The sequence below is a fragment of the Cryptotermes secundus genome, unplaced genomic scaffold (genome assembly GCF_002891405.2).
Source record: "Cryptotermes secundus unplaced genomic scaffold, Csec_1.0 scaffold539, whole genome shotgun sequence".
NCBI lineage: Eukaryota > Metazoa > Arthropoda > Insecta > Blattodea > Kalotermitidae > Cryptotermes > Cryptotermes secundus.
Window position 1 is genome coordinate 224,660 of NW_019743155.1, and position 26,137 is coordinate 250,796.

The 26,137-nt window shown below is 43.3% G+C and overlaps 1 protein-coding gene and 1 pseudogene across 1 annotated transcript in view; both read right to left on the minus strand.

Moving 5' to 3' along the window:
- LOC111873888 (glypican-5) overlaps window positions 1-26,137 on the minus strand; it is a 542,791-nt gene that overhangs the window by 200,682 nt on the left and 315,972 nt on the right. The gene's annotated exons all lie outside the window — the stretch shown is intronic.
- Window positions 11,508-11,606, minus strand: LOC111873890 (annotated as a pseudogene).

Genomic DNA, 26,137 nt, shown 5'->3' on the forward strand with positions numbered 1-26,137 from the left:
AACTGTTTCCACACAGCCACACGACTCGTCAATGATTCGCCAAGACACACGACAAATGTTCGTGTAAATGTACAAGCCCCACAGCAGAACAAGCCTGTAGATCCAAACGCCTGTCTCGCCTTCAGCTACAGGCGTATCACTGGCACAGTATGTCACAAACTGGTTGCTATGAGAGTGCTCAGCTTACCGTACTTCACGGTGTGAAGTCGCGGCTTCTTTTCCACGAGCTTTTGTGGCGAATGTTGGTGAACTGCCGGTTTAAATGGAGTTAAATGCTCAAAACGCGGGGTCAAACGCTAGAGGGGAAAGGAGCCCAAGAGTCACAGTGCGTGTCATACGCCGGTGATATTTAGAAACAAACGCTTCTAATGTAAGATCTGTGGTTTTCACGGCGGTGGCCACCTGCTCATGCTAGTTCCTCGCTCGCGATTTTTTTCTACCCTGAAGATGGAGGCAATACGTTCCTCCAAAACGTCGGTTTATACTGTCTACACGGCGCCACATCCCACAAGATGGCGTTCTTCAAAAGCTTCTGTATCTCAGATTCCTATCTACGTGTATTATGCCTCTTCCTCTGACACAGCTGATAGCACGGTAGCTGCAGCAATTGATAGCCGGACGGTAGTAACCGGTGTTCCCAAAGTTGCTACACGGAATTCAGTGAGATACCCTTGACGGATACAAAGCAGATCCATTTCTTTCGACAGCCTTCCTAACTTCACCATTCATCGGGAAATCCGGCTTAAGCAGTACTATATCTGATTTGTATTTAGAAGGTGCCAAGTCCGAATCTCGGCCAGGACACTACCCTGATTCAGGTGGTTCGTGGTTTTCCTCAGGCAGACTAGGACAGTACCTTAAAACAGGCCGCGACCGATACATCTCACACCTTTCCGATTTTCTATTCAGTATCATCTAATCATTCAACGCTACACAGTCTGAGTTACTGACGTCGTTAAGTAAACAACAAATTATAGACATATATGACACGCAACACACCCCCAACAAGGTACGAACTCCTTCATGTTCTGATTAAATAAACAGGCACATCCCAACATCCAGCTCATTTCTAGCTCTAATGGCTGAAGACTCGTACGTAATTCCGAATGATTGGCGATTTACAGCCGCCTTGCCTATAGGCCTTCTTGGAGTGGTGCTCAGGAACGGGCGCAATGCTACTTCCTTTGCATTGCAATGGGTGCATACCAAATCCTTCTCAGAGAATTTGCAGCAGTGTCGAGGAGGCAGGTGGCTGGAGTTGAGACGCATAAAATTTGAAACTTTGCCAACAGAATCTGGGGAAATGTTGTCGTTGTTATTGATAATTATAATAATAATAATAATATGTTTTAGGTCATTGGCATTTTTTTAAAGTTTACCTAATCCTTCCAGCCGCACTAGGCCCTGGGGTTTATTCAGCCTCTAACAGAAATGAGTAATAGGAATTAATTAAATAATTTTCCTGGGGAGTAAAGCACGGCCGGCGCGTAAGGCTGACATTCTTAACGCCATTTTTGAGCCGATCGTCTAGATAATGTGGGACCCTCAACGTCTCACAACCCTATGGGCCTTCACGGCTTGGTACTGGGGTAGCTTTACTTTTCTTATAATACCGGACAATGGGCATGACCAAAAATCCAGTAATCCCGAGCTATACAACATAATCAGATTCCTCTAGAATCCAACAATAATAACGCCACTTTCACTTATGACTCAGTATAACAACAGTTCTGTCGCCTAAAACACATACAAGGGGCCCTAGACACAAACCCAGCACCTGCATCGCAGATAACTAATAGGTTCGAGCACTTGCGAAGCATGTTTTTCACCAATGTACCCTCCCAGCTGCGCGCGCAGCGGCTTCCGTATTCCCGCGCACCAGTCTCAGTCACCAAAGCACTTTTATTGGCTTAGTATACATATAGTCAATTTGGGCCGCGCCATAGCTCAACGGTTAGTCGTTGGCTTCCAACCGTGGCCGCCCGGGTTAGATCCTGGGTCAGGTCAAGTGGGATTTGTGGTGGACAAAGTGACGCTGGGGCAGGGTTTCGAGTACTTCGGTTTCCCCTGCCAATCTTCATTCCACCAATTGCTCCACAATCACCCTTACCTATCATCTGGCGCTGGTACAATATTTCTGATTGGCTGCAGTACAAGGCACTTAGTCCCACCCTATTAGCAATACAATATATATAGCAAATTTGAATTAATAAAAATAAAACTGAAAAGAAAACATTAATCTGTTGTTATTTTTGGAAGATTATAAATGTTATGTCTGTTACGGGCTTTTTCCGAAAAGCATTGCCACCTCCCCAGCAAGGATGCCCAAGCTAACCCAACCGCTACTCAGAGGGCACAATGGATTGCGCACTTACATCCCCGGCTTAGAGGGAGCGCTGTTTGTCACCCACTTTCCATTGCAATCTCTCAATTCTCTCCATGAAAACGGGAAGAAAAATAACCTTATTGCTGCAAAAAATAAAGAGCGCTACTAATTCAATGGGTAAATATTTGGAACTCTCAAGAAGGGACTCAGAGATTAAGGTTCTCTCTTGAACGGTGAATGCTAAGGGAACTGGTTATGTTGGTGAGAACAATTCAGAAAGTGTAATCCTAGATTCGGAGCGCAATGCACGGGGATTAGAAACGCCGTACAAAAACGATTAATAAAGCGTGTTTTAGTAATGCAGGCGCAAGCAGACAGCAGGGTAGCAGCTGGATGCGATGAGGTAGGAAACTGCACGGTTGAAGTTGACTCACATGCGCATACAATGCTTTACAGGGAAAGAACTACTTTCCGACATTGCATGAAAATTGAATTTCTGCCCACAACTGCATAGAACAACACACGATAGATGCAAAGATGGCGTCTCGGAAATGTATTTATATATTTGTGAAATCAAAATCATAAAGCTTATATAGTAAAAATTGCCTTATTGATAAATTACACAGAATTTAAAGACAGATACGATAATTTAAAAATAATCCTAAAAATAGCTAAAAATTCGCTTAGTGGGGGGTGGAGTCCAACTGGGTCCACTTGGCACGGCGGCCACTGATTGGCCTATTGTAGCCTGCCCCATGTGATTATGATGATGAAGAATTTGGTGCAATGAAGAGTGGCAAGGGAAACCGAAGTACTCGGAGAAAACCTGCCCCAGAGCCACTTTGTCCACCACAAATCCCACTTGACCAGACCCGGGATCGAACCAGGGCCGCCGCGGTAGGAAGCCAGTGACTAACCGCTTGAACTATGGAGCGGCCTCTCCGAACACAGCTAACAGCTAACAGCACGAAGTGTTTAAAATGAATGACTGAATGAACGACTGGGTAATCTCCGGTAGTGTGCAGCTTCTGCTAGATCACATAACACAGTCTCATATTCATGTTCGGATAGCTTGCCCTATGTTTTAAATTTATTATTTAAATAAATTCGTTCTGTTAGTCTCTTGCAATAGGCTCAGCTCAGCATACTCACAATCCAGCCGGAACATTCGGCATTAACAGCTACAAAATAAAGGTTGCATGGAAGCTTTTATCGTGGAAATGTGCTACTTGTGACGAGTCAATGCACACCCACAATCCCAGGCAGCACCGCTATGATTACAAAGATTACAAAGAACCGTTGTTTAAAAACGTCCATCAAACAGATAATGGAAAGGGTTCAGGAGAAAACAGAGCAATGTCTTCTGGGATGTGACATCGTGTGGCCTGATGGATATTCACCAACTTCTGGAATTAAGGAATTTCCTGTGCGTCAAGACAGAGGTAAACATAGGTAAACATCTACAAGGCGTCATATCCCAGATGACAGCAATCTTCACTGCCACTCCTGTGAGAATTTCTCAGGTCACGAGACAAAACCTTAGTCGCAGACACTTGCTAAATTAAGCCCTCTTTACCTGCCTTTCACTGAGACAGTGTAGCAGGAAGGAAAGGTACTGCAGAGCTTGTCACTTGGAGAACTCAGATCAAAAGCAACCCGTATATTACACGTCCGAGTCATGGAAGAGGAACATAACACTCGTAGCATAATCAGGTACGTCCAGATATGCTGTTTAATTCTTCCTACTTCCTTCACTGTCCTCAGCAGGAGTTCCAGTGAGGAGTGAAACACTAGCCACTTGCTTTATCTCCCCCGGCCATTAGTGTCACACCACTGTCACCGACCACGTCACCTTCTCAATTAATTACCAAAGACATTCTCTCACTTGCCTTCTCCGAAATTTCGCTGCGGGTACCTTTTCTTCTTGTTTCTCAACTTCTGCACTTGCAACTGTTTCACCCTGCGAAGTCCAACATGGCATGCAAAGCAAACTTTCTATCTTGTAAGCTTAACACTTTCTGCAATGATTTCACTTAAGACTGTGGACGTGATACAACGGATGGAAAAGGACGATGAGGCCTTTGAAATCTTTTCGTTAACATTTACATGCAGACCTAAAGTAAAGTAAAAAAAAAAAGTAAAGCTATCCCTGTAACAGGCCGCGAAAGTCCATAGGGCTGTGAGACGCTGAGGGTCCCACATTATCTAGACAATCGGCTCAAAGATGGCGGTAAGGCTGTCAGCCGCGTCGCCCGCGCTTTACTCCCCAGGAAAATGATTTAATTAATTCCTGGTACTAATTTCTGTTAGAGGCTGAGTAAACCCCAGGGCGTAGTGCGGCTGGAAGGAGGAGAAGAAAATCCAATGACCTCATCGGGACTTGAACCCGCGACCTTCCGGCTTGTATTATAGCCCTTCAACTAGTGGAAACTGAGAATCCTAGAGGGTGTGCAGCGGTGAAATATAAAGTGTGTAAATCAACGATAGCGCCTGTATTTGAGTGTGATTAAGAGGGGATGTAACCGAAATGCTAATAAATCCAATCATCCGAGGGAGAACCCGTTATTTTCTCCACGCGTGCCCCCGTAAAAGTGACAATATATTGTTATAATACTAGTGGCTTCTTTGAAACCGCCGAGTTTTATACCAACATTGTGTAAAATGTGTGTATTTTATGGATCTCTGCATCTTTAATTCAAGACGTATTTCCCTCATGAGCATAGGACCACTTAGCGAGAAAACCCACAATTACACTTTGCTCCCATAATGAAGGCGGACATAAAAACAAATTTAACTGGTTGAAATTCACACAAAGTAGGCGTACAGAGATCAGACTTGTTGTACACTGAATTTCATCAAATATCTGTCGACGTTTAAAACTAAAAATTTAAGAAAACTTTAGGAACGCAGCCCACTTACTTACTTACTTACTTACTTACGGAGATGAGCCCTTCTTGAGAAACCGCCAATTGTGCAGCCACTCAAGAGTTTCCCAGCATTTTATGGAAACCGAAGGTTCATTACCGTGTTCACAAGAGCCCTCCACTGGTTTCTTCCTTAGCCAGATCAATCCAATCCATCCTATCCTATCTAAGATCCATTTTAATATTGTCCACCCACCTACGCTGCGGTATTCCCAGTGGTGGGAACGCAGCCCACACTGAACAAAACTTTAAACGGTCGTACTCGTATGTGAAATTTCATTAACTCCTCATTAATTGCTGCAGTGTCAAACCGCCATTTTAATTGGAGTTGCTCCTCTATAGTGAGAAAACAGTACGTAAAAACTCATTTGACCTTCAAGTGCAAGAAAAGAGACTCCGTCCAGATGTTTCCTCAGTCTGTAGTTCAGACAAAATGCCAAGAGATGGCACATGACGGCGGCCATAGCAGTTTCTATAAAGGTGGAAATTTCGGATACTTACGAAAGGTTCAAAATACATACGCATAAATTAATTTGGTAAAACTGCATTTAAGATGGTCCAAACTAAATTAAAATAAAAGCGGCAAGAAAACGTTCAATCTAGGTCTATGCCTATTACGCCAAGTTCAATCGAAATCTGTCAGGTACTGGATCCTGCTACATATTAAGCGGTGAACGTGACGAAATAGAATACTCTCGCATAGAGAAAATTTACAGTACTGGGAAGAGTTCTGTCTTCTTGGATATAACGCCCTGTAGTCTGTAGAAGGTTAACCCACTTTTCGGAGGAACACGTCTCCTCCATCTTCTGGTCGACAAATAAGCTAAGCAAAAAAAAAAAAAGCATGAACCAGGCAGCAAGCTGAGCTCCGAAACGTCAGTTGACTATAAACGGACTACATTTCATTATATCCCAGAAAAACAACACTCGCTAAAAGAATCTCAAATCCTACACTACAGTATTTGGTTGGTTAAGGCAGACTGCAGGTACAGCTCCACACATTCTTAACCTGACCATTAGATGGAGGTGAGTCGTCAGCATCAAGCCTCTGCCGTACCCACTGGATAGGAAACTGAGGGAACTCCGGATCCGGTATGGAAGCTGTGAAGAGCGTCCCCGCCGGGAATCGAACCTGAATTTTTTGGTATTCCAGTCCATAGTCCAGTCTTTATGTTTCTGAGAGAGAAAGAGACTGGCGTTTTTCTTTTCCGAAATAAATCCTGAACTTCGAAGAAAAGCTTATGTTTCCAGCTTCCAACACTCAAACATTATTAATTAATCTTGCCACAGTACTACAAATACACAAGAGAAAACGCTATAGAATTAGCACTTGAAGATAAGCTCTTAAAAACAATTCCTGCTAAATGTCCACCATCACAAGCCCATTCTTTAGACTCTGCGGCTCGATTCTATTGTTGGCAAAGTTGTGTAATGTCTCTGAGTAATTCCTGCTGCTGAATTCCACGGAATGCAGTATTCTTGAGGGCTTTGTCTTCTGTTCAGAGCGTTGGGAGGAAAGCAACGAAAACCACTCGCCAGAGAATCATTGTTTAACAGAAATAACGCAGTATAATTTATCAAGGGAATGGAAAACGAGGCTAATATATTTAAGCAGAATTGCCTCGAGGTTACAGCTCCGCATGCGTCTGCAGGCCTTGGCACCAAGTGACAGATAACGTGAGAGTGTGGGAGAATTCTCTCGGGTTACCAGTTATGAGGTTCTCACGGCGGTGGCAGGAATCTTACGTCATATAGTCTGGCAGAAGTTTACCGACGTATCGGATGAACGCGCTGCTTCAGTCTAAAGTTGCTTGCTTTATTGTGTACACTAAGTTCGTAAAAGAACAGGTAAAGGTATCCCTGTAAGAGGCCGCAGAGACCTATAGAGTTGTGAGACGGTGAGGTTTCAATATTTTCTAGAAAATGGGCTCACAGATGGCAGTGAGGTTGTCAGCCTTATGCACCGGCCGCACTTTAAACCAGTGGACAATCCTGGTACTCATTTCTGTTAGAGGCTGAGTCCTCTCCAGGGCCATAGTGCGGCTGGAAGGATTAGGTAAATTGAAAACTCCAATGACAACATCGGGAATCGAACCTGCGAACTTCCGGCTTGTAGCATACCAAAAATTTAATAAGGACACATTTTGACCTGAACCTACTCGGAGGAAAATACTCGTATTGGATCTTAGACAAATACTACAATGGGGCGAGGTAAGAACTGGATTCATCGGCTCAGGATGTATACCAGTGGCGAGCTTTAGTTAACACGGAAATGAACATTTGGGTTCCGTAAAATGCTGGGACTTTCTCGAGTGGCTGAGCGACTGATGGCTTCTGAAGAACTGAGCACCATGGAGGTTACTCAATTAACTACTACTGCGTGACTGTAACAGATGTACCTGCTTCTGCCACTTGTTCAACCAGTCATACCGTAACATTATGGTTCAACGTAGCAAAAATCGTTTCGCCTTTGAAGGAATTAAAGGAAATGGACTGGGGAACCTCTCAGAAACAATGTGTAAAAGAATTTTTACGAGGGACAGTCAGGAAATAGGTCACAAATGGAAGTAAAACAGATGTAATGGACGTAATAGGTTTTCTGTATGTAATGTTGGTGGCGGATATGTCGAGAAATGTTTTTTTTCCAAGGTTCGAATATCATTTATTTTACGTTTTCTTATCCATTTGTGACCTCTTTACTGACTCTCTCTCTCGTGCCTTCTTGATGGAGGAGTACGTTCCTCTGAAACGGCTGGTAGAATTCTACTGGACAAAACTGCGTCATATCCGATACTGGATAATTCTTCATAGTCAGGGCCGTGGGAACATCAATTCCCATACTGTGCAAGTGTCGCACTGCTATTTATCCTCGAAATGTGCGCACCAACACAAGGGATACATCCACTTCGGTGTATTTAAGTTTCTCAGTCTACTTAACGATGCTTTCTGGAACGCATAGGCTTAGTATCGTCAAACGGTAGGATGCGTGTGTACGACGAAATTGGAGCGATAAATCTGTTTCAGAATGTTATCCCAGCATTTGTGTTCACTGCCTCGGAAAAGAACATACACACCTCAGTGAAAATAACCAGCCTCTGGCTAGATGGTATAATGTGGGACTTCCACGACCGACGTGGTGTGTGCACACTGAACATTATAACATCCGACAAATAACGATAATAACAATATGTTTTCTTTTTTAATTTTGTGTGCATCGCAGATAGAACAGTCGGCATAGGGATTCGGCTGCGGGCTGAATGACCGAGGAATCAGTACTCAATTCCTGGAAAAAGCAACAGATTTTTCTTATCTGCACAGCGTCCACGCCGGGTCTGGGGCGCACCCACTTCCGCAGAATATGTTACCCCGGGGGTAGAACACGTAGCTGACCACTCACCTCCATCTAGTTCCGACGTGAAGAATGTGTGGAAGTATTCCTCCAATCTCCCACCGTCACGTGGTGCTTCATTAAGAATAAGGAGAACTTTATCTTTACATTTCTCCATTTCACTTGCCCAATCGGTAAAGGTTACGACTTCCCTGAGTATGTTAGGCCGTCTCCTCATTCCCTCCGGATTCAGATCCCTCACGACCACTTTCAGGCGTGTCATTCCTAATTCACACTCGTATTTCCACTGTGCGCTACATAAACTATGCATCCTTTTTGCTAGAGTATCCGTCATCAATACAACACTATAACAGACATAAAGAATATGTCATTCACATAAAATGTATTTCGATACTATGATTGTTAAAATCATTAAACTGTACGTAGGACACTATAGGTATACAATTTTATAGATTAAAAGTGATGTCAAAATTCTTCGGACTGTCTTAATTTACATGTATTTTTTAGTTTTTTAGATTTTCACTACATGTTTCGGCCTCAAATGGGTCATCATCAGGTGATTCTATTCTCTGGGGAGACCACTGCACTGTACTTATTCACCGTGCACTTTTAATGTATAAAGTTGTATACTTGTAGTGTCCTACGGATATTTTAATGATATTAACAACCATAGTACCGAAATACATTTTAAGCGAATGACATATTCTTAAAATCTTTTATATTGTTGTATTGTTGATGGATACTCTAGCAAAAAGGATGATACCTCATTACAAAGGGATGCTGACGTATATTAAAATATGCAGTTTATAAAGACTCGACACAGCAAGGATCAGCACATGGCCCGAAATTATTCGCTGTTTCGGCTCGAGCTTCTCCCACGGGACCCGGTCATTTTATGAGCTCAAATAGGGTGCGTGCTAATAAAATGACCGGGTCCAATATTCTCGTGCATCGTAAATGCTTGTTTCCATAGACTTGCATTAATTAAGCAATGGAAAACGCCACAATTCCTCTGGGTGCCCATTTTTCATGTCCCACTGCCACATAACCACTCTAACCTCATCAACTGAGAAATTTTAAAGCTTGGAAATATGGTCAGAATTCCAAAAGATTCTTACGTTATTTCAGTGGTACTTAGAAACGCGTGCTTCAGGGAAAATGAAATAATACAGGTGCCTGTGTAACATGTCACCCTTCCAGAATAAATATGGGCATTTAACAAGACAGTTCAGCAGCACAACCAGAAACACACAGGTAATATAAGTGAACTCGTACGTAAAATGTACATCTGCATGAGATGTGGCGTTTTCATGGTTGTAAAAATTCATAGTGTGGTCTTGTGGATCGCGGCGCTGTGTACTCTGTTAAGTGGATACCGACAATTCGGAGTAATGCACTGCCTTCATCTCCAGCGCAACCTCAATATGAATACAGAATATTACCACGAAAAGTCGATACGCAAATATAAATTACACCCTGTCAGAAGAATGGCGCTATATGAGAACATAAGCAGTGTCCGTCTTTTAGTGCACTCAATTTTACTTATTACTTCACAACATGTTTCGGCACTACAGTGCCATCATCAGGTGCTCCATTTACGTCAATCTATTTCATTGCTTGCCATTACGTCATTGTAAAATTTAAAAAGTATTTAAAAATATTCGTCAATTATAATAAATGTATATGTATATACTAAAAACTTGTTAAGATTATTTATCTTATCTGTCCCAATGCTAACACCGCGCATAGTTTCACCACTATGCGAGTCGTTCCTCTTATTCTCAGGGTATATCGTGTGTCGTGTTGCGTGTCCCCTGTTTGGTTGCGGGTGTTGTAATGTACAACTGGCAAGGATCCTGGGCAATGGTGTTTCGGCGAGCAAGTCGCTGAGCGCTGATATCAGGGGTCATTAAATCTAGAAATTAATATAATTAGCATTAATAAAAAGCCAAATCATTTATTTCTAATTTCATTAACATGTCCAGTAATAGCTAAGTCGGCTGGTGTTTCAACAGGTGCACGTCAGTAAGACAGCACCTCCTGGACAGAACAGATGCCTAACACACGGGAGTAGCCTGCATATTTTCACAGGAACAAACATGACACTTAGTTGTCAGTTCTAGTGTTAAATATGCCTTGGAAATGCAAAGACAGGCGGAACTATGGACTGCCGAAAAAATGTAGGCACTTACAGCTTTCCAGGATTGCCATAAAGCGTCCAGCGTTTTGGAAATATTACTACGTGATATGCATTCACAATACATCGATAGTCAGTAATAGGATTTTAGTGAATATATCTATCTTATATGTCATTGCATACTATGCTACAAGCCGGAAGGTCGCGGGAACGAATCCCGATGAGGTGGATCTTTTCAATTTACCTAATCCTTCCAGCCGCACTATGGCCCTGGGGTCGACTCAGCCTCTAACAGAAATGAGTACCAGGAATCTTCCTGGGGTAAAGGGCGGCCGGCTCGTAAGGCTGACAACCTCACCGCCATCTACGAGCCATTCATTCATCAGTAATCTGTCAGACGACAGGTCCACAGTCTCTTCCAAAAAAGTTCCTCCACTTAATGCGATCTTCTGTTTTTGGAAAGAGACTATCCAGGAAAAGTGATAATGTGGTAGTTTTTCCATTTGCTTTCCACATCGCAGTACAACAGCCGTTCAAACCACTCTGGTCACGCCTGTTGCTATACGAACTTGAACCATCTCGAGCATCATTTGCTCTGTGCTTCAAGTCGCTGCTGATGACGCTGCTTCCGGCATCAGTTTTTGGTTTTTGGTGTCTCTCTTCGTCTGATGCCTACCCTTTGACCTGTCCAGCAAGGGAGGCCCTGCCAGTAGCTACGCTACCGCTGGTATAGCTCTCAGGGTCCTTGGCATACTCAAACCCCCTCACCACGACAAGTTGGAGACACCAACGAGGGGGGCTGTCATCCTTGCGCAGGGGGCATGCTAATCTTCTCTGTATCGTTCCAATTTTAGTATATGTACCGCCAACTGTCTAGAAAATGTGGAAGCCTCGACGTCTCACAACCCTATGGGCCTCCACGGCCTCTTAGAGGGATACCTTTACTTCTACACGTACTTCACCTTTTTACTTATGTCACTGCATGGTATCTTTGACTTCAAAACTATGGCTGTTTAATTAATGTGTACGCCTCAGAAACTACCGAGAATCGCCTTTTCCTGCCTTTTATTATTTGTCGTGTAGATTTACAATTCCACACCATCAACGTCCACCCATGTTCACCAACTCTATCTACGTGATCATCCCGGCTCTTCCTGTATGTTGGCCTAGCAGTTTCTCCAACCAGCAAACTTAACTTCCTCCATCACGTTTGCTTCGGAATACTCGTGACAGTGGCCAAAGGACATTTTTATTTTACTTCTTATTTTATTGCTAGTGGGGTGGGACCAAGTCCATTGTACCGTGGCCACTTCTGGCCTATTGTACCAGCCCCAGATGATAGGTTAGGGTGATTGTGAAGCAACTGGTGGAATGAAGATTGGCAGGGGAAACCGAAGTACTCGAAAAAAGCCTGCCCCAGCGCCACTTTGTCCACCACAAATCCCACTTGACCAGACCTGCGATCGAACCTGGGCCGCCGTAGTGAGAAGCCAGCGACTAACCGCAGTGACTAGTATTTTGCGTAATTTTAAAAAAGTGCCCATGGATATGAATTTATCGAAGTGTCTGAATTATTTTACTCATGCACAAACATTCTGTCTTTTATTTCCCGAATATTTCTCTCCATAGGGTCTATAGTTTCCACATTTCCTAAATAAACATATCTATGTATTTGGTTTATTCTGTCATCTCATAATTTTGCAGGTCGTTGTAATGATATGCACACAAAACCTGTCGCATCTTCATTGCTTACTGTTTATTTACGTGTATATTCAATTCAGTCTCTTATTAACATCTCCCTATAAGCCTGTTTATTAAATACGATGGAGATAAACCGATTCGTGTGCAAGTTCTTCACTGGTCTTTTGCTGCAATCGCTATAAGATCTATGATCTTACCTTTAGGGATACGCTGAACGTACAAATTAGTATTATGCAATCAGTTTTGGTAATGTGAATTTGGCTTAAGCAACTCAGACTCGAGTCCAACGTTGCAATTTTCTGCTGGAATTTTGCTGAGATATCGGCTTCTCTTCAAGGATAACATCTACCTCATCTTGCCACATTATGTGACACTCACAGCTGAAACAGCGTCGTTAAATAACATAAGGATCCACTTGTAACATCCTCTGATTCTCAATCACTTTCAAGAATGCCGTCTTCTGGGATGTGGCGCTTTGTAGATATTTTTTAAACCGACGTTTTGGAGGAACGTATCGCTTCTGTCTCCAGGCTTTAAAAAATCTGCTAGCGATGAACCAGCGTGAGCAGGTTTTGTAGATTGCTCACGCAGATGGAAGCGAAAAGTTCATCCGAAACGTCGGTTAACAAAATATCTACACGGCGCCACATCCCAGAAGACGGCATTCTTCATAGTCACCGCCGTGAAAACCTTAGCTCTTCAATCACTTTGTTGGACACACGAGCAGAATTGAGGAATTTTGTACACTTTTCCTTGTGGTTTTCAACCTCTTTCTCTATGTGAAAAACATAGGGATATCTTCCCTCACCATATTATGACAGTCAAATTTTTCAACCCATCTTAAAGCGTGGGCTCTGCTCCAAAGCTCAGACTGAGCTAGGGTACCTTAATATAGGAGAAGCGTCAGAAGAGGCACGAATCTAAGGGTCTCTTCAGCAGTTACAAATCGCAATGCTGTCCTGCCACCTGCATGCAAGGACACCTACAGGCACTTCTCTTTCTTTCCTGCAGTACAACTCGCGCTATGACATGAACAGGAGGGTTAATTAGAAGTTCTTTTGCAGATTTCACGTGTAATATGTTGCTTTCCTTCCAAATTCATCGTCTCTGCTTTTAAGGAAGATTATTTCTAATGCATCCTGCATTCTAGCCCAGCTTTAAAGTCACAAACAATGTTTTTATACAGGACGAAGGTTAATTAGAAAAGTCTTCCACTCCCTTGCTATATGTGTTATCTCTATTCACCATCACAACCTCTGTTCTCTTTTAGTTTCCGTTCCAAATATACGCTTTTCTGTCGTTCACAAAGGTTTTGTTACTAAAGGCAGTTTAGGAGCTTTATAGTGTAAAAAATAAAAACATTTAACTAGTCACATTGTGGAATATTTTCATCACCACAGGAAAATTATGCAAATTATGCTGGAATAAAACAGTGGACATTGAGTAGCGGTAATGCATCATATTTATACAACAACGATGAGGCTATTATATCTAAAAATTGAGCTTTAATACTCCCAACACGTGTAACTGCATATATCTCGAAAGGCTAGTCAGCTAACCCTTTAAAGTATAGTGGCTGCTACATGTAGCGCCTGCTTTAGCATTAAAAATCAGCGAGATTTATAAAAAAGAATACATTTATGTGTTTCAAATGATTCTCAGACTAATGGCGATTATTTCCCTAAACAGCTTTGACCAAACTGTCTTTATAACGGAGACGCAGTATTTTACCTACGAGGCAGAAGCGAATCTTAAAACATTACTGAGAAAAAATTCGTGCTTTAAAAGGTATGAAATGAAGGTGTTATGCACAATACTTTCCTGCAACAGGAGGATCTGGAAACTGTTATACAGTCTGAGCTCTGTCAGTATTAGGCTACAGGCTAGACGACCGGAGTTCGGTTCCTGACAAGAGAAGGGACTTCCCTCTTCGTCACTAGGTCCAGATCGGTTCTGAAGCCCTTCCCGCATTTTACTCAGTGGCTACCTGAAGTACAAATTGCCGGTGCATGAAACTGAATATTCACCTTCATCCAGTGCGTAGGTTAAGAACTTCTGGAGCTGCACCTTAATTCCTCCATACGTCTTCATGGAGTGCTGCTAAAAATCACAGGGACCAATTTACTCTGTACTTACATTACTGAAAAGCGGCCTCCGTAGTCTAGGGGTAACGTTCCCACCTCGTGACTCAAGGTACGCGGGTTCAAACCGGGCGGAGGTCGTGGAATTTTTAAGGGCGGAAAAATTCAGGGAACAAGTCCTCCGGGAGGGACTTTAAGCCGTGGGTCCCGTGTCGTAGCTTTACGGCACGTAAAAGAACCTCATGTCTCCCAAGGAGGCCACTAAGCAAAATTACGGACATTTCCCGGCCAACAGTAGTCTCTAACACCTCTGGTAGATGGGGGAAGCATTACAGATACCGCTCAGCTAGTAGAGGCCGATCTCGCTTGCTGGGCGGGACTGATGGTAAGCACCAGTACCGGTAGGATATAGAGAATGGTAGAATATCATAGAGGGAAGCACAATGGACCAAGACAGTTCTAAGTGCATGGGGAAACCCACCCTCTCCAATAACTAACTAACTACATCACTGAAAAAAGTGTTTAACTTGAAATGGAATAATTTAAAGTGATATTGTTATCTGAATGTTAGGCACAATTTGGACCTCACAGAATTGCAATTACGTTCTTAGTAATTTTATACATTCCATTGGTATTTATTTTCATACAGGGCTCATTATAATATAAACATTTTGTTACCAGACCAACTAAAGCAGAGATACGCACTGCATAAGTCATGGTCTGTTGCTGACTAATTAATCAACAACAGTTACACTGGTGTTTACAGACCTGGATCTCAATATTATTTCATCCTCACCACTAATTAACTGTTGAACAAAAACTAACTCCACGGCGCAGAGCTGTGAGAAGCTAACTGTAACTCGTTACGTATATTCCACATGGAGAACTACTTCAAACATGAGTGACCTGCATTCAATGCCACCAAAATGTGAACTATACATGGGCTTCTCTTCAGAAACTGAGCAGTCCGCTTTGAGCTACGTGTTAAACAGGAGCTTCATTAGATCAAAACCAGCAAAAACTCGATTCGTTCAATAACTTTTACTGGATACATTCGAAGTAAAATTTAATTGAAATCTATATGATATGGAGACGAGGGACACGCGGTAGCGTAGTTAGTTGAGCTACCAGCTGGAAGGTCGCGGGTTCAAGTCGCGATGAGGTCATTGGATTTTTTCAATTAACCTAATCCTTCCAGCCGCACTATAGCCCTGGGGTCGACTCAGCCTCTAACAGAAATGAGTACCAGGAATTAATTAAATAATTTTCCTGGGGAGTAAAGCGCGGCCGGCGCATAAGGCTGACAACCTTACCGCCATCTCTGAGCCGATTGTCTAGATAGTGTGGGACCCTCAACATCTCACAACACTATGGGCCTTCACGGCCTGTTACAGGGACAGCTTTACTTTTATGATTTGAATATGAAAACTGTGGATCCACAGAAATGACCTGACGAACTTATTACATCGTCGCAACCTAAAAATATGGACACTGCATCTCACAGCAAATGCAACGAAATCAGGACATACAGACATGTCAGACACTGAGACATTTTGGTTTCGCACAAATGAGTACGAAATGATCATGTATTTTATGCAAGTCATTACAGTTACTGGATGTAAGTATGAGCACAACAAAATGTATCTACGTAAACTGCACGTAACATTCACGTGGCAGAGGTAACAAATTTGTGAGGAGCAGATACGTGTCATCTCATTCGCACCAAATAGGTTTATACGCGTAATAGAACAGGCAAAGGAAAAGCCAGACATGGATGAAATAACGTCTCAAAAATGATTAGCAGAATCCATGGGAACACTTAAAATATTATTTTGGTCCGTATGTAGGTGTTTTACCTTTCATACGGGGGATGACTGCAAAACGCATATATAACAATCCCTCATTTAAATACCATTGGTTTGGTTACAGCGCCACCCCACTGCGGGGCGCCTTCATTAGAATAAAGCAGAGTATTGCTTGAGTGGTCTCCACCAGAAGCGGGGAATCCGTGTTTATTTATTATTCAGTGATTTATTTAAGGAAGCTGTCAGTAGACCGGACTGTATAATACAGAAGACTAAAATGATTTATGAATTATGAATTGAAAAGATGATAAAGGAAGCTGTCTTTGCCCAATTTCAGACATCCCGGCATTTCAATGGCAGAGCTGAGGAACACCACACACATACTGAGTCGGGACAGACGGTCTTCGCGTCAAGATCAAGCAGGAATGCTACCCATTCGACCCACGACATCAGGAGCATCACCTAAAATGCCTTTAGCTGCTTCTAGAACAGACGTCTCTTGACCTGCAAGCAAGCAGTAGGTATGTACAGAAAACAACAAAAGCAATTCGCAGGTTCCTCTTTGCCGTAACGGAGCACACGAGGTGCTGGAGAACGGTCTCACGTTACCTCCCGCCTCCCCTTCACCCAAGAACGTCATATCATTGTAAACTGTGGTCAGGAAACATACGAAGGACGAGAACAGTGGGGAAGTCTTAACTGAATCTGTGCAGGAGGCTACTTGCTGAAAACACAAGTTCTTATATACTAGAAGTAATGGGTAGTGTCGGAAAAAGAGTGTAGTACTCGTTCATTAAGAAATCGCAATATAATAGCCAGGCAAACTGAAACTTGCTCTCTGATATTACGAGAGGAACATAGACTGTGGGTGTTGAGGAGAATATTCGGACCGAAGAGGGATATAGTGATAGGAGGTTGGAGAACACTCCATAATGAGTAGCTTCATAACTTGTACTCTACTCCAAGTATAATTAGAATGATCAAGTCAAGGAGAATGAGTTGGGCAGGGCATGTAGCACGAATGGGGGAGACGAGGAATGCATATAGGATATTGGTGGGAAAGCCAGAAGGAAAGAGCCACTGGGGCGACCAAGAGGTAGGTGGGTGGGCAATATTAAAACGGATCTTAGAGAGATAGGATTGGATTGATCTGGTTCAGGATATGGACCAGTGGAGGGCTCTTGTGAACACGAAAATGAACCTTCGGGTTCCATAAAATGCTGCGAAATTCTTCAGTAGCTGCACAATTGGCGGTTTCTCAAGAAGGGCTCAGCTCCATGAGTGAGTGAGGAAGAACTACTTCTTTCAGCTACTGACTGCACATAGGATCAGTGATATTAGGCAGACAGAAGTACACATAGCTGAGCTGTTGGTACCACAACATATTCCTATACTCTAAGATACGGACCAACATCGTCGTAAAAGAAACCACAAGTCGGGATTATGGTCTTCTGGAATGAGATGCGAAGACTGGAGGACGGGTACGAACTTCCCGGCTGAACTTGCTGCCTCCTTCTTCAGGATATGCTGACTATGGAAGCAGCAGCTTCTTTAAAGGAATGATAATCTAAGTAAGCAGCTAACTCCAGTCATTCAGCTTGTCAAGATTTTCCCAACATTGTATGGAACCCGAATGCTCATTGCCGTGTTCACAACAGCCCTCCACTGGTCCCCATCCTGAATAAGATCAATCCAGTTTACACCACCCCATCCTATCTCTCCAAGTCCTCCCACGTACGTCTAGGTCTCCCAAGTGGTTTCTTCCTTCCTGGCTTTCCTACCAAAATCCTACATGTCCCCATGGCACGCTATATGCTCTGTCCATCTCATCCTCCTTGACCTGATCATCGTTGGTAATCTCCTACACAAAACAGTAAGGCACTACATCCATTCTCTGGGTGGGTTTCTTCGAGATTTTCCTCGGCATCTAGGCCGCATGTTTATATCGCCATTTGATGCGGATAATGTCCGCGTTCTTTCCTTTTTTTTCCATTTAATCCATGCCACACAACACTAGCAACCCATTCGATGCATCAGACAACTTCGGCCTATAGCCTATACTTTTCTGTCTTATCGACGAAGGGAAGGCCTGCTGCAGTTCGGCACACTACGCATGTACTGCGGGTTGCTGTGTCTGACATGATGCGCTCCAATGGAATTCAATAAAGCGATCTGCTCGGCAGCCTTCTGGACGCAGCTGTTTTAATGCGAGAAATTCTTTCATTTCGTGAACACAGGCTCTGCCAATTGACACTTCAGTAAATGCAATCAGTACGAGGCTTCCGTGCACATCAAGCCGTCTTTCGAATTACTGGATGACAAGAGAGGACTTGTATCACCAGCAGACTGTCCTGGACAAATATTAAACCCAGCTCACAGGGGCGTTCATCAGTGTCAGATGACTGACGTGCAGAATACAGCCTGTCTACCGGGTAACACCAAAGTTTCTCGCCTGGAAGGCAGTGAACTATTCCCGTAGTTTACACAGTCATTCGGTTAACATGCGAGGCATATTAAGCTAACCCGCTTACAGTGGCCGTGCTACCGACGCTAGTATTAGTGCTTAGTGCTTAGTGCTGTCCGCATCGAAATGGCATTGGCAGAGTCACGTGTCTACCAGAGCCGAACTTGTGCTTTGCCAGCAAATCACCTGACACTCTTACACATACCGAATGTACTCTGACCGCTGCAAGCTAGCTAATCCACGCTTCGATGTTTGGAGTTAAAATGAAGATCTGATAGCAGGGCTACATTCTTCTGCCCGAGCTCGAGTTTCTTACGTCACAAGTAGGAGGGGCCAGAGATCTTTAGATCGCGGGTTCGAAAACGCTTGGAGCATGGATGTATGGTCATATTTTCTGTGTAGTGTTGCCTTGCGAAAGGCCACTCCCTCCTCTTTGATTCAGAATCAGAATAGGCCAGAGGCCAGGCGCGTGAAAGCTAGAGAAGAAATCAATTTAAATGTCCTAGAAAATAGCAGGCCTGAGGGAACATTACGACCCCGAAGCTACAGCATTACACAGAAATGAGGTGGTGCTGAACACGGGGTAAGCACAGCGACAGTGACTGGCGCAAAACGCGCTAAAATATCACCTACCATTTAAAATGAAATGAAATATAATACCATCCCACTTAAAAAACTAAACTCCGTGGTTTTAGCCTGCAAGCGAATTATACCGACCGAGCGACCGCCGCTTGTCCACGAAGTTAGTGCCAACTTTTGCGGATAGAGAGTGTCGCGTGGTCAAACGTAACGAATCCCCACGGCCGTAAATCTCAGCTTTCTAGACCGGAGCCGCTATTTCCTTCAAATCGCTCTTCAATTGTTCTCACGCGGCCGAGTGGACACCGTTCCAGACCCACTAGTTCTCAGAAAATCTGGAAGCGCCGGGAATCGAACCCGGACCTCTGGATCTGTAAGCAGGAACTCTGACCACTAGACCAGAGAATTCGAAAAATGTATACCTATGGGCAAAGAGTTGGACTTCTGTAGTTAATTCACTTATAAACAAAATGAAATTGCCCTTAACCGAACATACTCGCCATTACATCCCCTTCATGGAAGGCCTTAAGGTCTTAATGTCCTATCTGACTCTAATATATACAAACGAGTCTCATTTGGTATGCAACCCGCGACAGGCGTTGCTCAAGTACCACAGCCTTCTTGTCATGTCATCGTGGGGCTTTGCTTTGCTCTTGTACAGCCTCGGCATCTGCTTTAGAGGACTTCATTAGACGAAATGAACAACAGGTGATCCCCTCACAGACTCGTGTATGAGCAACTAAACAAATATTACAATACACTGACATTCATTGTTCCTACTTCCAGTTTCTGTTTAGGGGATGGTTTCTTTGGTTACTTGGACTGTCGTCCATGTTTCCAGATGACAGTTATTTATTCATTCGGCATAAGAAACGGCCGGTCGCCTGCACACTTCTGTATAGCAGAAGTCTCATGGAAAGCCTAAGCGTGCACAGTCAACTTAATGCTCCCATGTCAAGCTGCATAAAAATAAGTTCTGGGAAGTACTTACTATGAGTACTATTCTCAGAATGCTTAACATTTACATTTAGAGATCAGAAATTAATAAGCATTAACTGTCATACAATTCAGTGTCCCATTTCTCTGCATAATTTCACTGTAATACAGATTCAGACTACAAAACCCCACAACGTATTTCAAATTTTCACATAGAAGCAATGCTTCCAAGCATTAACACATAAACGTTTCATAATTAGTCTGTGAACTCGCTTATTTTCTTCTCCAGATGCATTTTCGTATGCCTAGCTTCAACGGTTCCTTAACTAGAACCAATAAACCGTAAGCTACTTACAGATTATGGGAAGCGGCAATGTTATTCTTTTACACAGTATCTCGTCTGCATAACCAATCTCTTATATTATGGGACGTGGAGGGGAACAGCGCAGGACACATGAAGAAACTGGATATTGACGTTGGAAAAGCAAACTCTTCAGTTCCCCTAGATGGGATCCAGCCCGCAGTGAATGATTTAATACGGAAAGCACCAAGCTCATCCAACAATTGTACGGCTGGTGATAAGCAATTTTTCTTACAGAGATCTCCCTCCGCCCTGACCTCTCCGCCTCCACCGCATTCTATAGTTAACCAGGACCTACTCAAAGTAGGCCACGAGCGCTACAGATTAGCATTCGTAATTATCACCACAGAAAACCGAAATTAACGGCCGTGGGGATTCGTTGCGCTGACCACGCGACATCCTCTATCCGCTAAAGTTGGCACTAACTTCGTCGACAAGCTGCGGTCGCTGGGTCGGTATAGTTCGCTTGCGGACTAAAGTCACGGAGTTTATCTTTTGTTCTCTTCTGCAGCTATGTGCATTCAGTACAGTGGCTTCAGCTGCTTAGGAATTATATACTGAATGTGTTAAGTCCAACAATATTTGTCATATCCAAGCAATAAATAAATTTACATATGTTTGCATATAAGCGTACACGTTTCGATCCTCAGTGTATCAACATGAACGTGAGAATTGCCGTCATTAAAATTAGCAATGATATAATCATCTTGTCATTCACATTACTGTTAATTGTGCTCTCCTGCAGAACTGGAGGCTCCTCAAGAAGGGCTCGGCTCCATAAGTAAGTGAGTAAGTGAGTAAGTATATTCATCCTTAGCGACTGTCTGTCTTCATGTTTCGTGTGTTCATCTTTCAACTTACATTTCACACATCTGCCCCGGCGGAAGTGTGACGTCGCTCTTTATTGCAGAAATTGAAATCAGAGTGAAATATTTCAACACATATAGTGGAATGGTTTCTTATTGATCAGCTGCGTTAACTATATCAGCTATGTCAATCTGTATTTGCATGAACAGTGCTGTAGAGGAATTCGAACTCGCCAAGACCGCATTTGGAAAATATGGCAAACTCACTTCGTTAAGGCAGACTCACATCATAACAACCGTTATATAGTATAAGCTAACTTTCAACACAACGACCCCCTCTGCACCCGAAACCAACTGCAGGGCCTTCTAAGTTATGCTTTCAAGTACTTCTGTTTGCCTCTCCTGGGTTTGCTGACCTTGTTTAATAAGCTTCATTGGCTTTATTAGCATTCTGCTATTTTTAACATCACTAAAGTTCGCGCGTACACAATGCCACATCGTAAGAGGGGGAATACAGATCAAACTTTTATCTCAATTAATGCTGTCTCAGTGTTTCTAAGAATGCCCCTTGTTACTAGATTATTTATGACTGCAAAGCAATTGTATCTATCATTTATAACTACCAGAAATGAAAATACTGACCTAAAGTTAAAGTTCTTAAAGAAATACAGCGATCTCTCATAAGAGAGCAGGACTCCCTCTATATATGCCATAACGTCGTTAAGAGTCGTTGCTATACACTCGTATAGCTGGATCATGCCTTCACTTCAGGCTTCAAACACTGGACACACTCTTACACTCGTATTTCTTATTTGCTGCTTTGCACCGTCGTTTATTTCGGCTCTCAGATTCTTAATATCAATACTTGGCCCGATTACTCCGCCGTTATGTCTGAGGAAGTGAAGAACTATTCTGCAAAATGGAAAGCAGAGTGGGATATTACAACACTATCAAAATCCTTTCTTTCATTATCTGGTGCAAATTTACTGCAGATGTGTGTGTCATGTTAATCGGGTTGTAAGTAGCCCACATGTCGTAGTCATCAAAATGCTTCTTCCACTTTTCATATAAATAGGTATAGTTAGTGCCTCGTAACTTTAGACGCGCGGAAAGGTAAGCGCTGTTGAGGAGAGCGCGAAGCTGTACGCTTGCTGCGGTGACGTTCAGAGCTACTCCCCGAGCGGGAAATATTACCTACAGAGACCACTAGTGCTACAAGACGCTACATTCCAAACTGGTGGTACCCACACTGACGTAAGCTGATATGACTGATCCCCCAGCCCCGCGAGAGATGGTATGACCCCTCTACCACGGCTAGAGTTCCGAGGAACTAACAGTATGTAGGCAGAAGTTATAGATCTTACTAAGATGTTACATTTTGTATAAACTCTTTGTACGATGGGCCGCCTCATAAGACAACCCCTATCGGGGCAACATGTAAATTGGGGGATATATTTCAATATTAAGATACAGAATTAAATGACTCTCACAACACTAATATAAAACCCAGAAGCCATATTTCATCAAAATCTTTTATGTGTTCACGTCCCTGTGAAGACGCCATCTTGCCATTCGCCTACAAGAACCGAGGAGAAATCATGCAAACGTCACTAAGCACCTTGGTTGAGCAACTTGAAACCATTTAGTAATTTTCTGCGTTTCGATCTAAGTTCACAGGCTGCTATCCCAGTTTAAAGTAGGCCACGACCGCTTCTGTTCACATACTCGTGCCTCCCATGTCAATGTTCCAATACTGCCTTCTGTTTGCTACATATATACAATCAAATGCAACTGAAGAAACGTAATTTTCAGCTTCAAGCTCCGGCTGCTCTACTGCGAGAAATGAGTTCCCGGTACCCACTGAGGAGATTGGGAGAGCCACACGTCTGCGGCTGCGAGGAGTGGTTGGTTGCCCTGCCTGTAGCCACTTTACCGACTGATCCAACCTGACTTTCGCATAATTAATTTTGAAAAACGACAAGACATCAAAATGAAATATCCGAGGTATGTTCGGAACGCTGGTGCACTACAAATTCTGTACATTCCTGTCATAGCGGTGTCCTTATTAATTATTAAAGTGAACAAGAGGGCGATGGAGCAAATGGATCGGTGGCAGGCGATCCGTCTTCCCCAAACTACGGTCCCTCCAACACAGCCATCTGGTATAACAGCAACATGTCTCAGGCGACTGCTTCGTCTGCTGGGTTAATGCAACAATGAATATAAAGATCGTGTAGGGGAGGGTACTACGAGCTGAAGGCAGACTACTCGCAGATAGTGAGGGTATTTCAGGACGAGATGCGCAGGAGAATATTGCATATAAGAGATAGCAAGTAACAGGAGCCGGAGAAAAATACCTTCCATCTAGCACTATCTGAAGATGGTCACTGCATGTGACACCGCTTGGAAATAAAAAAAAAAAACTTCTGATTGCAGAATCTCATGCTGAGACAGATTTCGTAGGGGTTAAGTGGAAGATATTATTAAAATGGATGTTATATAATCGAGTTGTGGACAGGACTGAAATTATGGAGGACGTGAACAATACTGAACATTCGTGATGACCCCTCTCCTGAACTCTTCACCATGAGTACTATAAGAATTATTTACGAGGTGGATCTCAATCAGCAATTTGAAAAGAGTCTGCATTCTTGTATTATGGTATGGAATTATTAATACTGTGACTTGTGACATGTCAACCACACTGACAGGTAACGGCTTGATAAAGACCCCGCGATACACGCACCAACAAAAGGGGTTATGCAATCCGCTTCTAGGCAACGGCTTGTTAATTACACTTCCACGCTGACGCAATTAAGTGACACTCTAACAGTACTTAGCTATCACGTGACTTGTTTTCTGTGTGGTCTGCGCCACGCAACAATAGGACTGCGTTTTCTGTTATCCGGGTGGAGCCTATATAACGAAGACCTCTAGAGGTAAAATTGTTCCTGTGCTCAACGAATTAAGCACTAAGCCATAATGGCGTAGGTTGGAGTGGATGTATAGCTCCACATTTTCTTCATCTCTGCACGAGCTGGAAGTGAATTGTCAGCTTCAAGCCCTGGCCGCTTTACCCCCGTGGAAAGAGCTCCCGGTACCCATTGGATAGGAGGTTGGGTGGACCCCAGAAGCGGTCTAGACGACGTGGAGAAGAGAAAATTCCTGACCCTACCGGGACTAGAACTCCGACCCCTCAGTCGTCCAGCCCTAGCCAGTTGCTATATCGACTGCGCTACCCCGGCTCCTGAACGAAGACCTGTTGTAGCTTAAATTAATGAGGAGTCCAGAAGAGTTTTTAGTTGAGTTCCGAGGTTCCAAGGTAATTGAAAAAGAAATGGCAGGCAGACTCCAAAATGCTTTGAAGCGCTAGTTTCTATGTTGAGATCCGTTGCCAGGAGACGACTAGTGGAGACAGAATCCTAGTGCGTGTACAACGGCGAGCTGGAGTGTGTGTAAATCAGCGATAGCGCTGTATTTAAGTGTGAGTACGAGAGGCTGTAACCGAAGTGCCAATAAATCCGATCATCCGAACTAGAACCCTTCATTTTCGTCACGCTTACCGCCCTACACGTGACAATATGTTAGAAAGTTGCGAAAAATAAAATATGCTGAACTAGATAGCCTGGAAAACTATAAGGAAGTATACTTTTTTAGATTACCTATTGTCTTCTGGGATGTGATACATTTTCTCGTTCAAGATAAACACTGTGCTGAAAAATGCAAGACAGAGAAAATTATAAATTTTAACACAGAAGAACTGTCATATCCAGGTACAAGAAATATAAAGAAGAATATTCAGGAAATGAAATGTTCCTGTCAGGATTTGGTAGGCGAGGATGTTCTTAAGAAGTTGATGAATTTCATTAACGTGCGTAAGAAGTAACTACTGTGTTCAAACTGTTATAACGAACATACAGCAGACACTAATAGTGTTTATGTGGATACTGAATGACAGCCAAGCTGCAAGGTGTATCGCTGTTACATGGAAGATCTGTCAGACTGAAACAAGAGATGAACCGTAATGCACGTATGTCGCTCAAGGCAACATTTTCTCACTTCTGTTCAGAACAATTGCAGCAATATTACAGAAGGAAAGATGGAACTATGTGCTGGGGTGTTTCAGTGTCAGTGATTCGTAAGTCACCCCAGAAAATGAAGAGGGAAACAAGCAAGGTGCGTGTAGCTACGTACTTCCTACACGCCACCAAGGATATCTAAGGCAGTGACAGAGGAGAAAAGTTGCATTACGATCAGCTTCACACTTCGTGCTCTAACAGCACTGAGCACATCCCTCCTGTAAAAGTTTATGATCACTAATTTGGTAAAGAAATTTCTCGCATGTTACGGAACTCGAAGATTCAGTAACGTAACACTTTCTCCGTAATTGGAGATCAGTAATAACGTCCCCACCTCATGACTCGTGGTACGCGGGTTCAAACCCGGCGGAGGTCGTGGAATTTTTAAGGGCGGAAAAATTCAGAGAACAAGTCCTCCGGGAGGGACTTTAAGCCGTGGGTCCCGTGTAGTAGCTCTGCGGCACGTAAAAGAACCTCATATCTCCAAAGGAGGTCACTCAGCTAAATTCAAGGACATTTCCCGCCCAACAGTAGTCTCTAACGCCTCTGATAGATGGGGGAAGCATTATAGATACCGCCAAGCCAGTAG